General features: G+C 42.1%; 1 protein-coding gene across 3 annotated transcripts in view; it reads right to left on the bottom strand.

Annotated features, from left to right (window-relative positions):
• TCF20 (transcription factor 20) overlaps positions 1-18,391 on the bottom strand; it is a 130,017-nt gene that overhangs the window by 49,300 nt on the left and 62,326 nt on the right. Inside the window, exon 1 of one of the 3 annotated variants that reach the window (XM_050982288.1) lies at positions 16,196-16,256. The exons of the other annotated variants lie outside the window; for them this stretch is intronic. The gene's annotated coding sequence lies outside the window, so the exon portion shown is untranslated. Of the gene's footprint in view, positions 1-16,195; positions 16,257-18,391 lie in introns of those variants that run through there. 3 annotated transcript variants of the gene reach the window in all.

The raw sequence follows: 18,391 nt of genomic DNA, 5'->3' as shown, positions 1-18,391 counted from the left end.
GGCTACCATGTGCTTGGCATCCATCCTCTTTTCATGAAAGCAACATTTTCATCCTCTCACAGGCTCAGTCTTCCACAGAATCTCACACTCAGCTTTTAAACAAGACATGACCAAAGCTTACTCTGCATAGTCTGGACAAGATCTCAGGAAGCCTCTTCTGCATTACAGCATACGAAAACTTTAATTGCTGAATGATATTCGTTCTCTGTAACTCTACCAACAGTAGAAAACTGCTATTTTTTCAAGCTAATGTATGTTAACAATGCTGGCAAACAGTCTTAAGACTTGTTCACTATTAAAAAAGAGAATATAATGAATAGAAAGAGCACAAGAGGCTGTAAAATGCCATTAAAAACAGAGATACAGTAAAGGTCAACCAAGGCACAAATTCTTATCCTCCACAATCTCATGCAATCATGTAACATTTACTTAGTCCAGAAGTTATATAAGCTAACTCAAAACAGGGAGAACATATTTTTCTCCTTAATTTTTTTTTCAATCTTGGAATTTACCCTAACAAACAAATAAGAAGTTTTCACCAGGACAATACTTGCTTTGAGTATCTCACAAGGAGCCTAACTTGAATAACATATCTAGTAGAATAACTGCCAAAAATAAAAAAGGCATTTCATTAATAACAGGAGTGAAAAAGATAGAACATGCTCCAACCCATTACATCACTGATAACTTAAGACATATAGCACATTTCCTGTCATTAATGTGCTATAAATACAGAACTATTACAATTACTTCTGCAATAGCCTTTCTTAATAGTAACAGCCCTGTAAAGTGCTTATATCTAAGAGCTATACTCTGAGCAAAACCACTGAGAATAATGCCCTGGACAAGTCTTGTTAATAAAATACATTCAGATAGAAAAGGCCTTCAAAGTCTACCCCCATCCACATGTAAAAGAAGTATCTGTTTTATTATTCTTTTTTTACTGGAAGTCTTTAAAGAAAACATTTTCAGCTCGTACATACTCCTCCTCATATAAACTCCATAATGCAATCCCTGGCAGCAGGGACAAAGTCCTGCCTCCAAACAAGTGTTTTGTTAATAGTCACAAATTACACATATTTACAGTACTTTCCAACATACACAAGATGCAACATCTTTGTTTATTCAAAGGGAAGGTAAGAGTCTGGCACAGCTTTCACTACTCCAGCGTCACACCTACACTCGTGCTACACGTGGATGCAGCTCTCTCAGTAAAGCTGCATGACTTTAAAGTATTTATAGCCTGTAACTGTAGAGCCATCTAAGCACATCCATCTAGACACTGCAGACTACACTGACTAGGCTAAGCAGTTTGACTTTGCTCCAACACATTCATTTCTCCCCCAACAGCCCAGTAATCAAAATTTGCCTTTAACCTGGCAGGAACAAAGGAAACATATTACAAGCTTGCGTGGCTGATAAAAACCAGCCTCACTTACGGAATCACTACACAGAAGTCTTGAACAGGAAGAAGCAATAGGTCCTCTTACCCAAATCTCGGACTTATTTGTGAAACATGAAGTTATTTCAAGCACTGTATCAACCGACCTTCTTCATATGAACTTATTTTTAAGCATAATGCAGATTTCCTCTCCAGTTTAATCATTTGAAACAGCCTCATAAAAATTTGTTAACATAGGGGTTCCTCAAAATATGAAGATACTGCATTGTGACCTCGCTGTGCGCAAGATTATCCAATGTTAATCAAGAGCATGTATGCATCTATGCATGTGTATCAGAGTGCCCCCGACCAGTGTTGATTAACAGAACTCATCAGAACTCCCACATCAAGATTACCCTGTGAGACTATCTTCTGCAATGTACCATGCTAAGCTTTCTTTTACAGGCACATAAATCTTTACAACTCTTTCTGTCCTGATTATCAAAGACTGGACAAATAACAGGACAGCTGCCCAGATCTCCCTGCACAACACTGATGACAACACAGTAATGCATCACTACAGACAGCTCATAACAACTGAACTAAAAACCAAAATACTGTGTGGACATGCCTAATTCTTGACTATAAGCCTATAAAGGAGCAAATGAAACCACCACCAGCTCATTCAGTAGGACATAAGTGAGGTCTTTCCGCTTCGTTAAATTTTCTTTAGATTTGGGTTGACTACCGCGATCCATCTGTGTAGACAAGTCTCAGGCAGCAGTCAAATGCAATATATCTTCAGTGCTCTGTCAAAAGCCTCTCACTTCCTAGCATGCTTATCAGGAAAGAAAATGCAGTTACAGGCAGGTGATGAACAGTAAGACAGTATTTTCCATAGGCCAAAATGTACACAAAAAAGTTGGGAGGGTTACAGTGTCCACAGTTCTGATTAAAATAGACTCACTTGCTAAATGCTGTGCAAGTGACAGATGTACTTGTACAGAGAAGTTTACAACCGTTTCTTGCCACAACTCATACAAAATGCAAAAATCACTATATTTGTCCTTCCTCATTCAATCTTAAACTAGCACAGAACACATATAACCAAAACAATCTCAAAAGCCAGAACCTGAGTATGAGCAATTCAGGAGTATATTTTGTAAGAAATAATGCCCGTGTTCCAAATTCAGCCAGAAATAGAGAAAAAAAGGATTTCCATGTACTGAGTACCATTTCTTTTGTCAAGGCCAAGTTGCTAACCCTCATTTCTGCAGGCACAGAATTATTACTTGCACAACTGATCAACAGCTGGGAATAGACTGACCTTGTTTCAGTTTTGGAGGAACACTTTTTACGAAAAGGCAAATCAGCCACCTATGCCACGAGAAGATGAATTTAAAGATCAAACCTAAGACTACATTTAACAAAGCAACAGATATAATTTACTTCTTCTACATTTGATGCCTTTTTAGAAGAAAAAGGAGAATAATTAAGATTTGTTTTCAACATTATGAGTACTATAGAAGTAAAGCCTTCAAGAAGCCCTTCAGTCACCAGTTTGTCAATGCAGTAACATTCACTGCTCACGTCATTCAGAAAGTCATGTTTCTGGTATTATTCACCACGACACTTCTAGAGAAAACTACAGCCAGATCTGGCTCTCACCAAGCCATCCCCATATATTCTGTCAAACAAACCTTACTACACCACTCAAAGCTGAAACAGGATATAGTCACTTACCACAGAGAGCACCAGACCCTATGGAAGTAGCTAAACTGAAGTATCTTGTAAAGTAGATAAAAATTAAATTAAACCCAGAATACTGCATTAATGGAAACCAAATTTAATCATTCTAAAAAATCACAGCATGTCTTAGAAACCATATGTAGTGGTTACACATGCTTAAGTACCTATTAATAACACGTATTAGCAACAGGTATTGCAAATCAGTGGTAATACTGGTCTTGACAAAAAAACAAACAAACAAACAAAAAACTCCAAGACACCAAAACTTAATTATGTCCTTCCTAGTGAAAACTTTTATCAAAAAATTCCTCAAATGAGCTACAGCTTGGCCAAGTGGATTGTAACTAGCTTCCATCATCTCACAGACACACTACGCCTTCTTTACCAAAATGTCTGCACAGCTTTTCAGAAAGTCATTATGTATTGAGCTTAAATCCAAACAATTAAGGAAATGGTTCTCACAGAATGGGTGAGGAACAGATGAGCATGGCAGAAGGAGCACAGTGAGCTTTGTCAGTTGAGAGAGGGGAATGCTCTGGAGATTATTGTGCTAGATAAAAATCTACATTCACATCTTTTTCCATATATTTCCTTAAGTTACCACAAAAAAGCCCAACCACAGTAAGCCTGAGTCAGTGTACCTTCCGATCTCACAGGGGAGATGTGAGCAGACATATTCAGAGCATTCAACTGCTATGATAAAAGGCATCATGTAAACAAACAACAACAAAAAATAATCAAATTTTGCATGTGCCTATTACTTGGCTGCTGCTTTCTTCCCTCACATTCAAAACATTTTTGTAAAAAACCCTTTCTGTAACACCAAGAAATACACAGACTTTTTTGCATCTGCAAGTTCTCCTTACTCACTAAGTGAAAAGAACTAAAATACCATCTCCAGTTTAGCTTTGCACTTTTAGTGAAGTGTACTGTTAAATTCATATTCCTAAACATGAAGAAAGAAGAAATTTGACAAGAACAACTTCTATTGTAAGCCAGTATTTAAGCTGCAGTGCTATGAAAAAACGTATTTCTAGAAATATAACAAATGATCAAAGTTCAGCAGAATTTTGGCTGATGGTATGTATCTGATTTTATTATTATGCCATTGGTTCTCAGCCTCAATCAACAGAACAGATGCACTTAAATAGCTTTCAAAAATCTACTAACCTCTTCTTGAAAGTTATCCATCTAAATTTTTAACAGACACTGCTATTTTAATAAGAATCTACGCAAATCAGTCAGATTCCATTTTATGTCAAAGATTAAAACAACAATTTTGGACCCACATATAGGATCAGTCTTCTCTAGCCCAGCTGAAGAGGTCCAGCCTTCTCTCTGGTGTTAACATAGCCATTCACGAGCAAGTCAGATCAGGGAACTGATACGGTCAAGAAAATTCTGTGAGGGAGAAAAGCCATTTCTGACCTTACAGATCCATTCACTGTATCATTACACAAACATCTGCACCAGCAAAACAGACACAGCAGGAACTATTTTAAGTGGCGTGGCTACTGAAGGGCACTTGAAATCAGGAGCTCGTACTTAAAAGGCTCTTGGTCTTTACACAATAGTTGAACTACCCTTCCTAACCAAAATGAAAATAATAATGAACCCTCAGCTCTTTTTTTCTTTTTTTCTCCAAGCTGCAGATAGCTGATTGCACATCCTAATCCACTTCATTAGTCCTCCAAAAATTTTGGCAATTCATCACTTCATTACCTACCTCTTATTGCAAATTGACCTGTGTCCATACCCCCTATGTCTCCAAGCAGTCACACATGATATCTGCTCTGGCAGTACAGCAAAATTTGAACATCCACTTCAAGAACCATTTCTGATCTGCTTCTCCTCAGAAATGCAAGACACGAAGCTCAGCAGAGGCATCACAGCTCTCACTAAACTTTCACCTTTCAGTTACAAAACAATGAAAAGGAGATGTCAATTATTAATTGCAAGAGGAAAACAGTAAAGTGCAAGCAGTCTTGTCAGGTTCTATCTGCCCAAGCTCCCACTTTCTGTGCAGAAATTTATTTAGTATCTAAAACACTCAGAACTATACAGTGAAGGAAATAAAAGCCCGCCATCCTAACACATTATTTTTAATCAACTTCTATAATTTTTCATACTAAGCTCTAGCCACAGCCTTGATGACAAGTTGCTAAGATGAATACTTAAGGGTCATATTAAATAGTACCTGTAATACGTACTTCAACATAGTCTATACAATTAAATATCTTTATTCTTTTTTTACAATGTCTGGTGCAATGAGCCTGTAACTAAGACTCCTGGGAACTCCTCAAGGCAAATGAAGTAAATTGACATAAAATATGTATCAGTTATGTGCAAGTATTATTACAATACAGGCTATGCACTGTACACAAGAATTATATCCATTGATTATGATAAAACCATTGTTGAAGATAATACCACCTATTTGCATTATAGGCAGTAACATTAAAATCAGGTAGAAATAGAACCTTGATCTACCTAAACTAACAAATTAAAGAATTACTGTTCAATTGCAGAAAAGCTGTACTCAAATTTACATCTTCCAATCATCTTATAGACAGTTTTTGTTCCTTTAATGTAAGACAAAAAAATTTTGCTTTAACACTTTCAATTTTCACTAGCCAAGGTTATCATTCCTCCTATTAATTCAGCACTTCATACCTCTGAATCAATGCAGATTTAAGAGGAATTTGAATGTGGAAGGTCTGCAAATACTACTGCTGTGGCACACTTTAAAAGAAATACAGTCAAGGCCACAACAAGTTTACTGATAAAAAAATCAGAGAGAAACCTTATTTTTCCCAAACATGAGAACAAAAAAAAAAAAAAAAACCCCAAGAAAACAAAAAAGTTCAAAGCATTTGTAAGATTTTCACACTAGAAGAACAAGAACTTTCTCTTTGCCTAACATTGCTCCTTGCCTCCTACAACCTATGTCCTCTAAATCCTTTGCTCATTTTTCCACACTTCAGATTCCACAGCATCTGCCTCACTGTTGAAGCCACAAACTGAAGCAGACACATTCTTACAGTAAGCTTTGTCTTCTGAGACTAACAGGGAGTGACTAAGACTACACTACTAGCCACACTTACACAGAAACAGGAGAAACAGTTCAGATTAATACAAAATAACTTTATACATTTAAATAATTCAACAAAGAGACTACTTCAGAGGTAGGACTATTTTTAAGGAGGTCCTCCCCCTTCCTATCTACCCATCCCTACCCCTGCAGGCGTTCTTTGAAATTTTCAGATTGGACCAGTTTCTTGAACCACTTCATTATGCATCCCCACTGTAGCTCCACTGGCATAACCAACAGATAGATGAGAATAGAGAGAAGGCAGCATAAAAAAATGTTGTAGCAAACAGCTCACAAGTCCTGAGGTTTATACTTAGCCTTGGCCTAAAGCACTTAAATGGGTTCACTCTCACCAGCTCCCCCACTGAGTCAAAACCTTTCAAAAGCAATATTATATGCATAAAGTTAACATAGAAAAGTGATTAAACTTCTAACATGCCTCAGTTAGAAGTCTGAAAAATCTAGGTTTTAAACTCAAGCCACTGTAACCAACAAACTCCACACTTGCAAGTTTGTTTGCCACAGCCAAAGGCAAGGAATGCCAATAGCCAATAGCAGTCAGACAACACCACAGGTACAAAATTAACTCTAATGAGCATAAGCAGTTCACAGAAATTAACAACCTACAATTAGAGATCTTCTCACAACTGGATTTAAAGCCTTCTCCTTCCCCAGAGGATTTCTGTATCACCACAGTGATAGTGCCAGGACTGTTAGAAGCTGGAAAGCCGATAGACAAAGCTTCCACTGCATGTATTCCATGTCATTTCCTAGAGGATATACTCTTAAGGAAGTCAGCAGTTGAAAAGAAAGAGGAGAGATGAATACAAAACCAGAGCAGAAAAAAAGCCTCTGTAAATACTGATAGCGGAGGATAACAAAGATACTGCACTCAGAGTATAATTTTTGGCAATGCTAGAGTTAACATTTGAAAGTAGGACAGAGGGAGTTTAGATGGTCCACTACTCTCAGAACCAGTCCCATCATTCTCTTACACTTAAGTTCTCACACTCCTGCTGTCACTCCTCTTGTACACCAGGGAGGAGGGAAAAAACAAAACCAGAAGACTTCACTGCTCTTGTCTCCACCTCTCTCCTCTCATGAGGAGGCTAAATAAAGAGGTACAATTAACATAAACCATACACGAAGGATAATATATAACCATTTCATAATGCTAATGTAGTAAAAAGAGGACTAGATCTTTTTTCACCTCTGCTCTAAAACATCCCAACTGCCTAAGAAAAAATCAAGTTTGCTACCTTGTTTCAGCTAGAAAGATGGCAACTAAATGACTTTCACCTTGAGAATTGTCCTTGATTTAATTCTTCAAGTCCTGTTAACCAACTGACCAAAAGGACCTTACTCCTTAGCTTAATCCAGAAAGGCAATGCACACAGAGCCAAAATTCCATGAGTAAACAGAGACCAACAAAGACTTTATAAACATTACGGTTCTGTGGATAAGCAAAGACATTTATTTCCTAAATCCTCCTCCCTTCCATTTTCAGGAACTCCCTAATGCTGTTTCTCATTGAGCTAAGAGATGTGCTTTCACTGGTGAGTTTGACCCAGGTTTACTGAAGTTTTATTCTTCTGCCAGCTTTGACAGGCTTTTGACTATGCTGCAGAGTATACATATAATTAACCTCTTCTCCTCCCCTTGCTATTTTCAGCAGCTCTACTACAGATACACCCCCCTTTAGTTTTCCATAAATTACACCTTTCACACATAAAACAAGCTGTATTCCTGCAAGGCAAAAAGACAAGGAAACAAACAAAATGAACACATGACAAGTCAAATTTCTATATCCCAACTGCAGGATACTACCATCATTAAAATAAAAATGTACTCAAGTAATTCACCAAGTAATTACTCAACCAAGTAACTCACAAGCAAGAACACAGTTTTGTCTCTGATAACCAGAATACAAGAGACGCCTAATACAGAAAAGGTGAAAGACACCAAATGTAGAAAAGTACACAGAGCAAAAGGAAAAAAGGCCAGAATGCAAGAATCCCTGCTCTCCAAAGTAAGTATGATATTAGCTGAAGTCAGAACTGTAAAGGTGCAGAATACCACACAGCAATGGACCCCCAAGCTCATCACCAAAACCAGTGCCCTACTATAGCTGGCAAACAAACAATTCTGCAGCAGAGTTCTCTTTATGCATTCTCAGAGTAACATGAGATGAGATGTTTCTGCATTAAAATGCAGTGATTTAGATGGAAGGGAGATAAGAACAGCACAGTTCAGTTTTCTCATGCAAAATAAAAAGTGTCACTTAGGAGCAATTCTCAGTTATGCTCCTGCTACTTCCGCTCTCCAACACTACAGAAAAGAATCTGCCACTCACTCAGCAATGCCCTGCAATACAATCTGCTACCTCCTTCTGTAACAATTTTGCCCAACCCATTTAATTAACTGCCTGCTAAGTATCTATTATTATTGTACTCATCAAGACCTATCTAAAAGACCAATTTTATGTAGCAACACACACAAGGTATGGTCAGGATCAAGAATATCAGAAAATCAGATGTACGTATTTCAGGCTAAAATTGTGGATAAGGGAAGGAAGAGAAAACTCCCCCACCTCCACACATGAAGCAATACAGAAAACTTACAGTGGGCAAACCGACTTACACAACATTACAGAACACTGTTGAATTAGTTCTTTTTCCCCTGAATGCAAGATGAGAAACAAAAGGGAAAGAAATGGTTTATAGCATCATGGAATCCAATGGCTTGTAGAAGACCTTTAAGATTATCAAATCCAACCTCTCTTATAGAACTGACAAAGCCACCACAAAACCATGTCCTTAACCACAACATCTACACATCTTTTTAAATACCTCCAGGGATGGTGACTCCACCACTTTGCTGGAGAACCTGCTCATATGTTTGACTTCTTCAGGTAAAATATATTTCTTAATATTGAATCTAAATGTCCCCTGGTACAACTTGAGGCCATCTCCTCCTGTCCTATTGCTTGTTACTTGGGAGAAGAGACTGAACTATACCTGGCAATAGCCTTTCAGGTTGTGTAGAGAGTGATAAGGGTCTTCCCTGAGTCTCCTTTTCTCCAGGTTAAACAACCCCAGCTCCCCCAGCTGCTCCTCCTAAGATTTTGCTCCAGACCCTTCACCAGTTCCACTGCCTTTCTCTGAATGCATTCCAGCCCCTCAAAGTCCTTCTTTGTACTGAGGGGCTCAAAGCTGGACACAGGATTCAAGGTGCCTCACAAGTGTACAGGGGCTGGCCGCACTATATCTGATAGGAGCCATATTGCGACTGGCCTTTTTGGCCACCTGGGCACACACACTGGCTCGTGCTCAGCTGCTGTCAATCCACTGGGCCGCTTTCCAGCCACTCCAGCCCCAGTCTGCAGTGCATGCTACTGTTGCAACCCAAGTGCGGGACCTGGCATTTGGCCTTGTTGGACCTCATACCATTGGCCTTGGTCCACCAACCCAGTCTGATCAGATCCCTCTGCAGAGCCTTCCTGTGCTCCTCCAGATCAACGCTCCTGCACAGCTTGGTGCCATCTGCAAACTGACTGAGGGTGCACTCAATCCCCTCACCCAGATCATCAATAAAGACATTAAACAGGATTGCCTCCAGCACAGAGCCCTGGGAAACACAACTCATGACCAGCTGCCAACGGGATACAACTTCATACCTCACCACTCTGAGACTGGCCATTCAGCCGGGTTTTCACCCAGCAAACAGGGCACCCCTGCAGGCCACGAGCAGTTTGTCCAGGAGAATGCTGGGGGAACACTGTCAAAAGCTTCACTAAGGTCCAGCTAGGCAACATCCTCAGCCTTTCCCTCTTTCACTAAACAGGTTACCTTGTTGCAGAAGGAGATCAGGTTGGTCAAGTAGGACTTGACTTTCTTAAACACGTGCTGACTAGACCTGGTTGAACCATACATGCCACATGGTGGCACTTAAGGTCTGTTCCACGATATTCCTTGGCACAGAGGTCACGCTGACAGACCTGTAGTCCCCTAGATCCTCCTTCCAGCCCTTACTGTAAATGGCCACCAGGTTTGCCAACTTCTAATCACCTGGGACCGCTGATGGAAAGCAGCTCAGGGAGCATTTCTGCCAAGTCCATCAGTACCCGTAAGTGGTGTAGCAGGGTCACTGACCATTTTCCCTTGGATTACAGGGCTTCTTTCTTCTTCTCATCCTTGTCTTCCAGCTCTGGGGACTGGATGCCCAGGGAACAACTGACCTTACTATTACATACTAAGGCAAAAAAGGCATTAAGCACCTCAATCTTTTCCTCATTCTTTGTCACTTTGTTTCCCTGCAGATCCAATAAAGGACTCTCTTTGGCCCTCCTTCTATTGCTAATGCATGTCACAGAAACATTTTTATTGTCTTTCATGGTAGCAACTAGACTAAGTTCTAGTTAGGTTCTGAACTTCTAATTTTCTTTCCATGGAACCTCACAACATCCCTGTAATCATCCTAAGTTTAATGCCCCCTGGTTCAAAGATTGTCTCTTTTTTATTTTCCCCAAGTTCCAGCCAAAGCTCTCTGTTCAGACAGACCAGTCTTCCCTGCTGGCTTATCTTTCAGCACATGGTGACATCCTGCTCCTGTGCTTTTAAGATTTCCTTCTTGAAGAATGCCCAACCTTCCTCTGCCCTTCATGAAATGCCTTCCAAGGGGCTCTGTCAGCTAGGTTCCTGAATAGGCCAGACTCCCTGCTCTCTGGAAGTCCAATGTGGAAGTTCTGCTGACTCCTCTCCTTACTTCCCCAAGAACTGAGAACTATCCTTGCATGATCGCTCTGTCCAGGATGTTCTCTGACCATCATATCATCCAACAGTCCTTCTCTGTTCACAAACCACAGGTCCAGCAGGTGCCTTACCTAGTTTTCCACCTCATCATTTGTGTCAGGGGACACACACTCCAAGAACCTCACACTGTTTCTGCCCTGATGTTTTGTATCTCCAGCAGAAAACATAATGTTAATCACACAGCGTTCCCTACATTTATCATATAACCATTTATGTTAATTTCTTTAAAATCACATTTCCACTATTCCAGAACATCTACTCATAGAAAACACTGTAAACAAATGAAATCCCAGGGAAATTCAAGAGTATCCAGGCATATGACCAAAGGTAACAGCAAATTGCAGATACTGAATTGAAGGTTGATTAACAACATTTCATTATGGTGTACGAAGGTTTATGCCTATTTTGGCAAGCATGACAGCACATATTTTTCTTTCAGCTAATAAGTTTCAGGTATGTTTTTCCCAGTCATAAGTGATGCTGTACATGGACACAAACCATTCAGTTAGCTTTGCTAATACTAAGTCTTTAGATCAGTTAAAACCTATTAAAAAGACACTCTGCAGCATCTAATTTTATGAGGAAAGTGATATGAACAATACTTCCAATAAACTGTACTAAAGCTCCCAGCATAGCAGCTCCCTATACAATTTCTAGTTAAGTACTGAGCTCTTATCAGGGCTCATCAGAGGGTTCTGTTTAGGATTTGCAATTTACTAGCAATTAGATGACTGAGTTCATATTAGTAAAATACTACAAAATGTCATCATATTCCAGCACAGAATACACAATGAATTCCATACACAGTTATTGCTATGAACTCAGGCATGCTGTGTGCTTGCAATGAAGAGGTAGGGGAAAAGAAAATAATTTTCATAGCTTTTTCTATTTTTTCAATTTGTTGCATCGCAATTCAGGCAAGAAATAACGGCCTTCCCAAATGGAGAACAGGTCAAAGCTCAAGGGACTCAAGCCAGGGCTCCCTGACAAAGAACCTGGTAACAGTTTTTTCCCCTCTTCCAGTACCATCACAGGTTACTGTGCTAAAAGAGAAATACCAAAAGCACTGCAAGAAACACAAGTATATTCACTGTCACCAGGCTGAGCTGACAAGAGGATGCTTGCACTTTTGGCTACCACTGCTTACCTCCATTCTTGAGGAAGCACTGGTAAGAGGCAAGAAGAAACAGGAGTCTTACTGCAAGATCACTGCTCTTTTGTAATCAAAACTGGAAGCCTGACTGATTGTGCTGTTGTTCATGGAGGCAGCAAGAAGTTCAAGAGCTGGTAAAATGCAATTCTACTTTTTTTTTGTCTTCAAAGGCAAACAGGCAGCAAAGCACAAAACACCCAGAGCATATCTTATCCTTCAACAGGGCCAAACAGAATCCACTGCTGACTACATGTCAGTCTTGATTTTTGAGTCTTTGGGTCTTGCTTTTTATTTTTGTCCTTTCCTGTTCTTAAAACGAAAGGAAACCCATGTACATGCAAAATGAAGAATGTCACATGCTTTGCCAAGTGACCCCAAACAAATCAATATCTATCTTATGAACCAGTGGAAAGGCTCAGCTGAAACAATCAAGGACTGGTGCAGCCAGACACCAGTGCGATACAGACACACCGGCAGTGCTGTACACGGCTGAAGACATCTCCAATTTTCCCACTTCAGTCAAGACTGAAGTCTAGTCAAGAACCATCAGGAATGGGACCAAGGCAATAAGAATAACTGAACCACCTTTTTTTTTTTCCCTTTTTATAAGTAAGAAAAGTTTGATAGGAACAGAATTGATCAGGATCCCACTGCAGGAATAGCCTCTCCTGCATGATTTTAGAGAAGCATACACCTCTGCTTACACTATGTTTGTGTTCTCTATCAGTAACACTAAATATTTTTCTACAATAAAGAAAATTCTACATAGCATTATCAACACTAGAAGTGGGTTTAAACACTTAAGACTGCCTTTATTTTTGATTTTAGAAGTCCAAAAGCTAAACCAGAAATTAAAATGTTATTTTGAAAGAGATTTCACCAAAAGCAGTCAATAAAGAACATCTTTTTCTATCAAACTGCAGTTTAAATTTCTTGAATGGGAAGAGTTGGTTGGTCTCTGTCTCCACTAACAAATCAGCTAGTTGGCTCTTCAGAAACTGCCATCCATAATCCTCCCCATTTCAGAGGCCTACCACGGGATTAAGTAACACAAATTCTCACACGGCCAGTTAAGGCACACTCTGAAGTCTGAGAAGCCAGCACTGCCAAAAGCATTACTAAATCTTTGTAACTTATAAGAACTCAGGTTCCCAAAACACGAGTGTAAAACCTTTCATAAGTATAAAACATTACTGAACAAGGTATGAAAAAATAAACATGTGCTTTAATTAAAAAGCTATCCCACCCAAATGGAGATCTTGCATGCCCTGTGTCAAAAGGCAAGATATACATAAGCCAGCTATAAACTCTTAAATATCCTTATCTCAAATTATAGAGAAGCCAAGGAAGCAGCATGAAATTATTCAAGTTTATTACATATTATGCCCTCACTCCAGATAGTAGCATGCCAAGCTGTCAAATAGCAACAGGACATGTGCCCTGCAACTCTTATGGAGGGACCCTTCCAAGAGCAGCATTGCTGCCATTTTGCTGTACCCAATGTGACCTGAACAGGGAGTAAAGCTGTGTGCACTTATTTTCTTTTTAACATTGTCCTAAGAGCCCAAAAAGGTTGTCTTTGCACACATTTCCACATTATGAAGTGGGAGACAGAAAAAACCCGTCAAAATCCTACACATTTCACTCTCTGTCCTACAAACTTTATAAATGTATCAATCACAGAACCATTAAGAATATTTTTACTCACACTGAGTACCCTTTAAAATATAGCGAACAGGTTAGTAACAGCTTATTTCTTCAGCTGAAGATTACGGAAGCTTCTGACAATTAAAAAAGCTCTCCGTTACAACTAATATACAAATAAGTTCTCTTTCATTTAAATAACCTTCACATCTTATTTCTGCATTATAGAAACAGATTTACCCCTTTAATAAAAGTTCACTTCAGGCTATTTTTATGTAGTAACAAAGAAAAGAAACGACAACAAAACCAAAATTCCTGATCTCCTATCAAAGTCACAAACCATGAAGCTGCTCCTACAGCTTCCATATACGGACCATGCTTAACCTGCCCCAGGCTGCAAAGGTATGGGAAAGTATAGGTTTCAGCAAAAGTCCATGTTTCATCAGTCCCCAAACCTCTGAAAACTGATTTGAAGGTCAAAACACACAGAATTCTACTAGAAAGGATGCTAACAGACTTAAAGCTAAGTAATCTGAAGAATACCAAACCAGCAAAAAAGTCTGAAGTCCAAGAACTTCCCCCTAGACATTTCAACCTAACAACACAAAGCCCAAAAGCAATCCCAAAACTACAAGATTTAAAAGAATACAATAGGAAAGTATATAAAAAGTGTTGTCATGCTTTCACTCAAATGGCATAGTAACTTACTTGTTAATTTAACCAGAATACACAACACGCATTTCATGTACCAGCAACTTACAGAAATGAGGAATGGCTATTCTCCTCTCCTTGAAGTATTAACAAAGTTCAGGAGACAGATGACTGAGCAAATAAATCTCTTCCCTTTTCTTAATAGTGATTCTCTCTGCAGTATACTAATGCAGCTGTCTTTTTGAATGCCAGTGGAACCTAATATTAAGATTAAATAATACAGCTTCAAACAACTCAAAGTGAAATAACATGGAACCCTATTTTAAGGAAAAAACCCAAAAAAACCTAACCAGAAACATTTCAGTCAAATTAAAACTCAACAGTACTAAAAATTGTTTATCACATACATTTAACCAAATGCACTTGGTTAGGCTACATAATAACCATTAAGCCTCAAAAAAACAAGCTTATCTGACAAAAGAAGTCTAGAAAACATGTAAAAGAAACCAGCTTTTCTCAAATTGAGTTCAGCCAATGTGCTACAAACCTAATCCAGAAGCTGCTGCATCTCCATCATCCAGTCATGTCATTGTTCGATAAAATCTGTGCAGCAGTGATCCAACTGCTCCATGCACATCTATTGGTCAGGAAGCTAAAAATCATACTCTCCAAAGAATTACCCATGCATGCAGCAACAGATGGCAACAAGCGACACAGACATGAATAGCTTTCAGAATGCTAACCTAAACACAGCAAGGTCTGAAACTCAATCCCCTCACAGGTGTACCACTTCTTTTTTTTTTGTTTTCAAAGGAAGACTTAAAAACCACAGAATGGTACAGAAAACAAAACTGCAATTTAATCAAACTACCTGCCCTTTTAATGAAGGAAAAGACAGTATGCACAAGAAATAAAGGATTCTGGTGGAGCCAAATCTACCCAGAGAGACAGTCACTTGTTGATTCACACACAGTCGTGCTCTTCTTTTCAGGTTAATAACAGAGCCCCAGTACCATTAGGCAGCTGTGATACATAGGTTAGAACATTTATGTTACATAACTTTCTCTTACTCCTTCCCTCAAGGCAGGAAAAATAACTTGCAACTGCAGCCCTAAACACAACTTCCAGCAAGGTAAGCACCATCAAGAAAAGACAAACTGATCCTCACAGCAGCCCAAACACATTATATCCTGATTATCTCTGCAGATAAGCAACAGCTACGTTGAACCTCCAAAAAGCAGAGAGGCACTACAAACCTCAAGCATTCCCAACACAGCCTGTCCACCTACTACAATCTGAGCACTGTGCATCCATCTTCTTCAACAGTTTTACTCGTTTATCTCTTCAATGAAAACACCAAATACCACAAAACCTTCTCAATTCTTGAAAAAGAAAACATTCTTCCGGGACAGGAGAACAGCTGGGCATCCCCTTAGGTAGCACGAGGGCGTCTTCGAACACAAGTAAACAAACATTTTTTTTTCTTTAAAGGAAAAAAAAACAATAATGGGGGGGAAGGAGAAGGTTAAACTTCCCAGGAGCCCTTTCACAAGCCCCCTCGTACGAAGCGCTTACCCTCCAACTCACGGATGAGACCCTCACATCCCCTCCCACACGCCCAGGCGACCTCGGCTTCCCCCGCCAGGAGCTCACACTCCGTCCCCAGGCCTCCCCCACACACCGACACAGCCCAGGCGAGCACGGCCTCCCCTTACCTGAGACCCCCCCCCCCGCCGTGCCCGGCGCCCTCCGCCGCTGCAGGCGGGGCGGGCGGGGCGGGGGTGGCTCAGCAGCCCGGGCGGCGGGGCCGGGGGGCGGGCGGGGACGCGGGGGCGTCCGGTTCCATCCTCCTCCCCTCACTCACACCTCACACACACACACAGGAAATAACACGGGGTCACCTGACCCCCGGCAGCCAATGGCGGCGGGCGGTGGTGGAGCCAGCGCGCGCACCAGCGGGAACGGCGGCGCGAGGCGGCGGGTCCCGGCCGGGAGAGCGAAGGATGGAGAGGAGGGGGAGCGCGTGCGCGCGCGCCCCTGCGTGCAGGGACGTGCCTCCGCGCGCGCGCGGAGGTGGGGGGGCGCGTGAGGGAGCCACCGCCCCTCCCACCACCACGCGCGCCCGCTTAAAGGAGCCGCCCCCCCCTCCCCCCCCCCCCCCCCCCAACACGTCCCGCGCGCTCGGAGCACGTGGGCGAGGCGCGCCCGGTGCGCGTGCTACCCCGCCCCGCCCCTGCGGAGAGCCCTGGGATTGCCGGCCGGGGCTCCGCGCCGCCCTCCGCCCCGCGGGGCAGGCACCGGGGCAGCTCACGTCTCCCTCTCCTCGTAAATCAATACCTCCCCTCTCAACGCCCCCCCCCCCTCCCCCCGCCACCCTCCCCCTCCCCCAGCTCATTTTAAGAACCGGCTTTGCTCCGTTTGCCCACTTGTCTCCGGCGCAGCGCGTACAGCGACGGCCGAGCCCGGAGCCCTGGAGCACACCCCGAGGCGGCAGTCGCACCGTACGGCGGGGCTGGGCGGGCCCCGAATCGGAGGTGCCTCAGCGGAGGCGCGGGGATCTCAGGAAACAACATGGAGGCGGCGGTGCCCGGGCTCTCTTGCCCCCGCAGCCCGCCCGCCCGCCAGAGCCTCCAGGGCCATCAGAAGTGGCACTGCCAGCCCTCCGAGTCCCCACTGGCTTTGCATTTGGGAGTCCGTGGTGTCTATTTGCACTTCTATGCTGGAGAGATAATTCACGAGGTTTTGGGTTTGAGAGCGAGAGGGCAAGGAGGCTGTGGATGTGGCAGCAGTAAAGCAAGGATGCAGTGCCTGTCAAATCATCACCTCCTTCATTTAAGCCCGTATGCCAGCAAAGGAAGCTCTATATGACATTACAGTTTCCTCCATCTGCCACTCAGAACATGAAAACGCAGTAGGGCTGGCAGTCTGCGAAGCTCTTAAGTGCTGGGCAGAGAAAGCTCAAGCAGCATTTAATACTTGCTTTGCCAGGAACTTTACTGAGCAGATATGACACTTTCAATAACTGCCCTGTTTCCCAAGCTTTGTTTCTCAGATCCTCAGCAAGCTGTATTCCGAGAGTAGGCCTCTGCTCAGAGCTCTTCCAAAAGGCAATGAACTGCTGAGAAGGACTGTGTTGTAAACACAGCCAGTTGACAACTTCACTGATGGCTCCTCCACAGGTGACTCGCTTTTTATGAAAAATAAATACAAACCACCACATCTCATACCATGCATTATCTGTCAAAAATAATTTGGAGGCTGGCTGAAATTCCGTCTAGATAAGCCTAAAATGATGCCAGTAGTCTGGGGAAAACAATCAGAGCAGACAACGATTACATGTGCTTCTACTATTTGTCTTTCAAGTTAACAATTTGTGGGTGTTAGGGACTCCCCAGCTGCTGGTCAGGCAATCGTGCACCTGGAGTATCTAGGAAAGACTTGCCTGCTGCTCTGCTCACTCATCTTGGAACTTGAGAGGCACTGGCTCCTTTCTGAGGCGAGTCTACTGCTGTGATCTATGCCTTGCCTCCCTGAGATGAGAATATTGCGATGCGCTCTGCATCATCTCCCTGAAATTGCAGCTGGAGCACACAGGCGCTGCCTCACTGCAAGCTCTCGCAGCACTGTAGGCCCTGCTCTCCTGGGCACTGGCTGTTCACTCACAGGTGGTGTTTCAGGCACGCTGCCTCGCTCACACAACGTGGAGGTCATCGTTCCTCCGCCTGGACAAGAGGCTCCGGCAGCACGTTCACCCTGACAAACCGCGAGGTTGCTCTCGTCAGAAACAGCCTTAATCTTGTTGACTGCCACGGCATGCTAAGAGCTTGGTTAGAGCAGCATTCCCCCTGGGGATCCAGGACTGTGATAAAAGCTGTAATGGGGTGGGGGAACTCGATAAGATTTTTATAATT

The sequence above is a fragment of the Serinus canaria genome, chromosome 1A (genome assembly GCF_022539315.1).
Source record: "Serinus canaria isolate serCan28SL12 chromosome 1A, serCan2020, whole genome shotgun sequence".
Classification (NCBI taxonomy): Eukaryota; Metazoa; Chordata; class Aves; order Passeriformes; family Fringillidae; genus Serinus; species Serinus canaria.
Note: the sequence above shows the minus strand (reverse complement) of the source record. Positions and strands in the feature narration are given on the sequence as shown.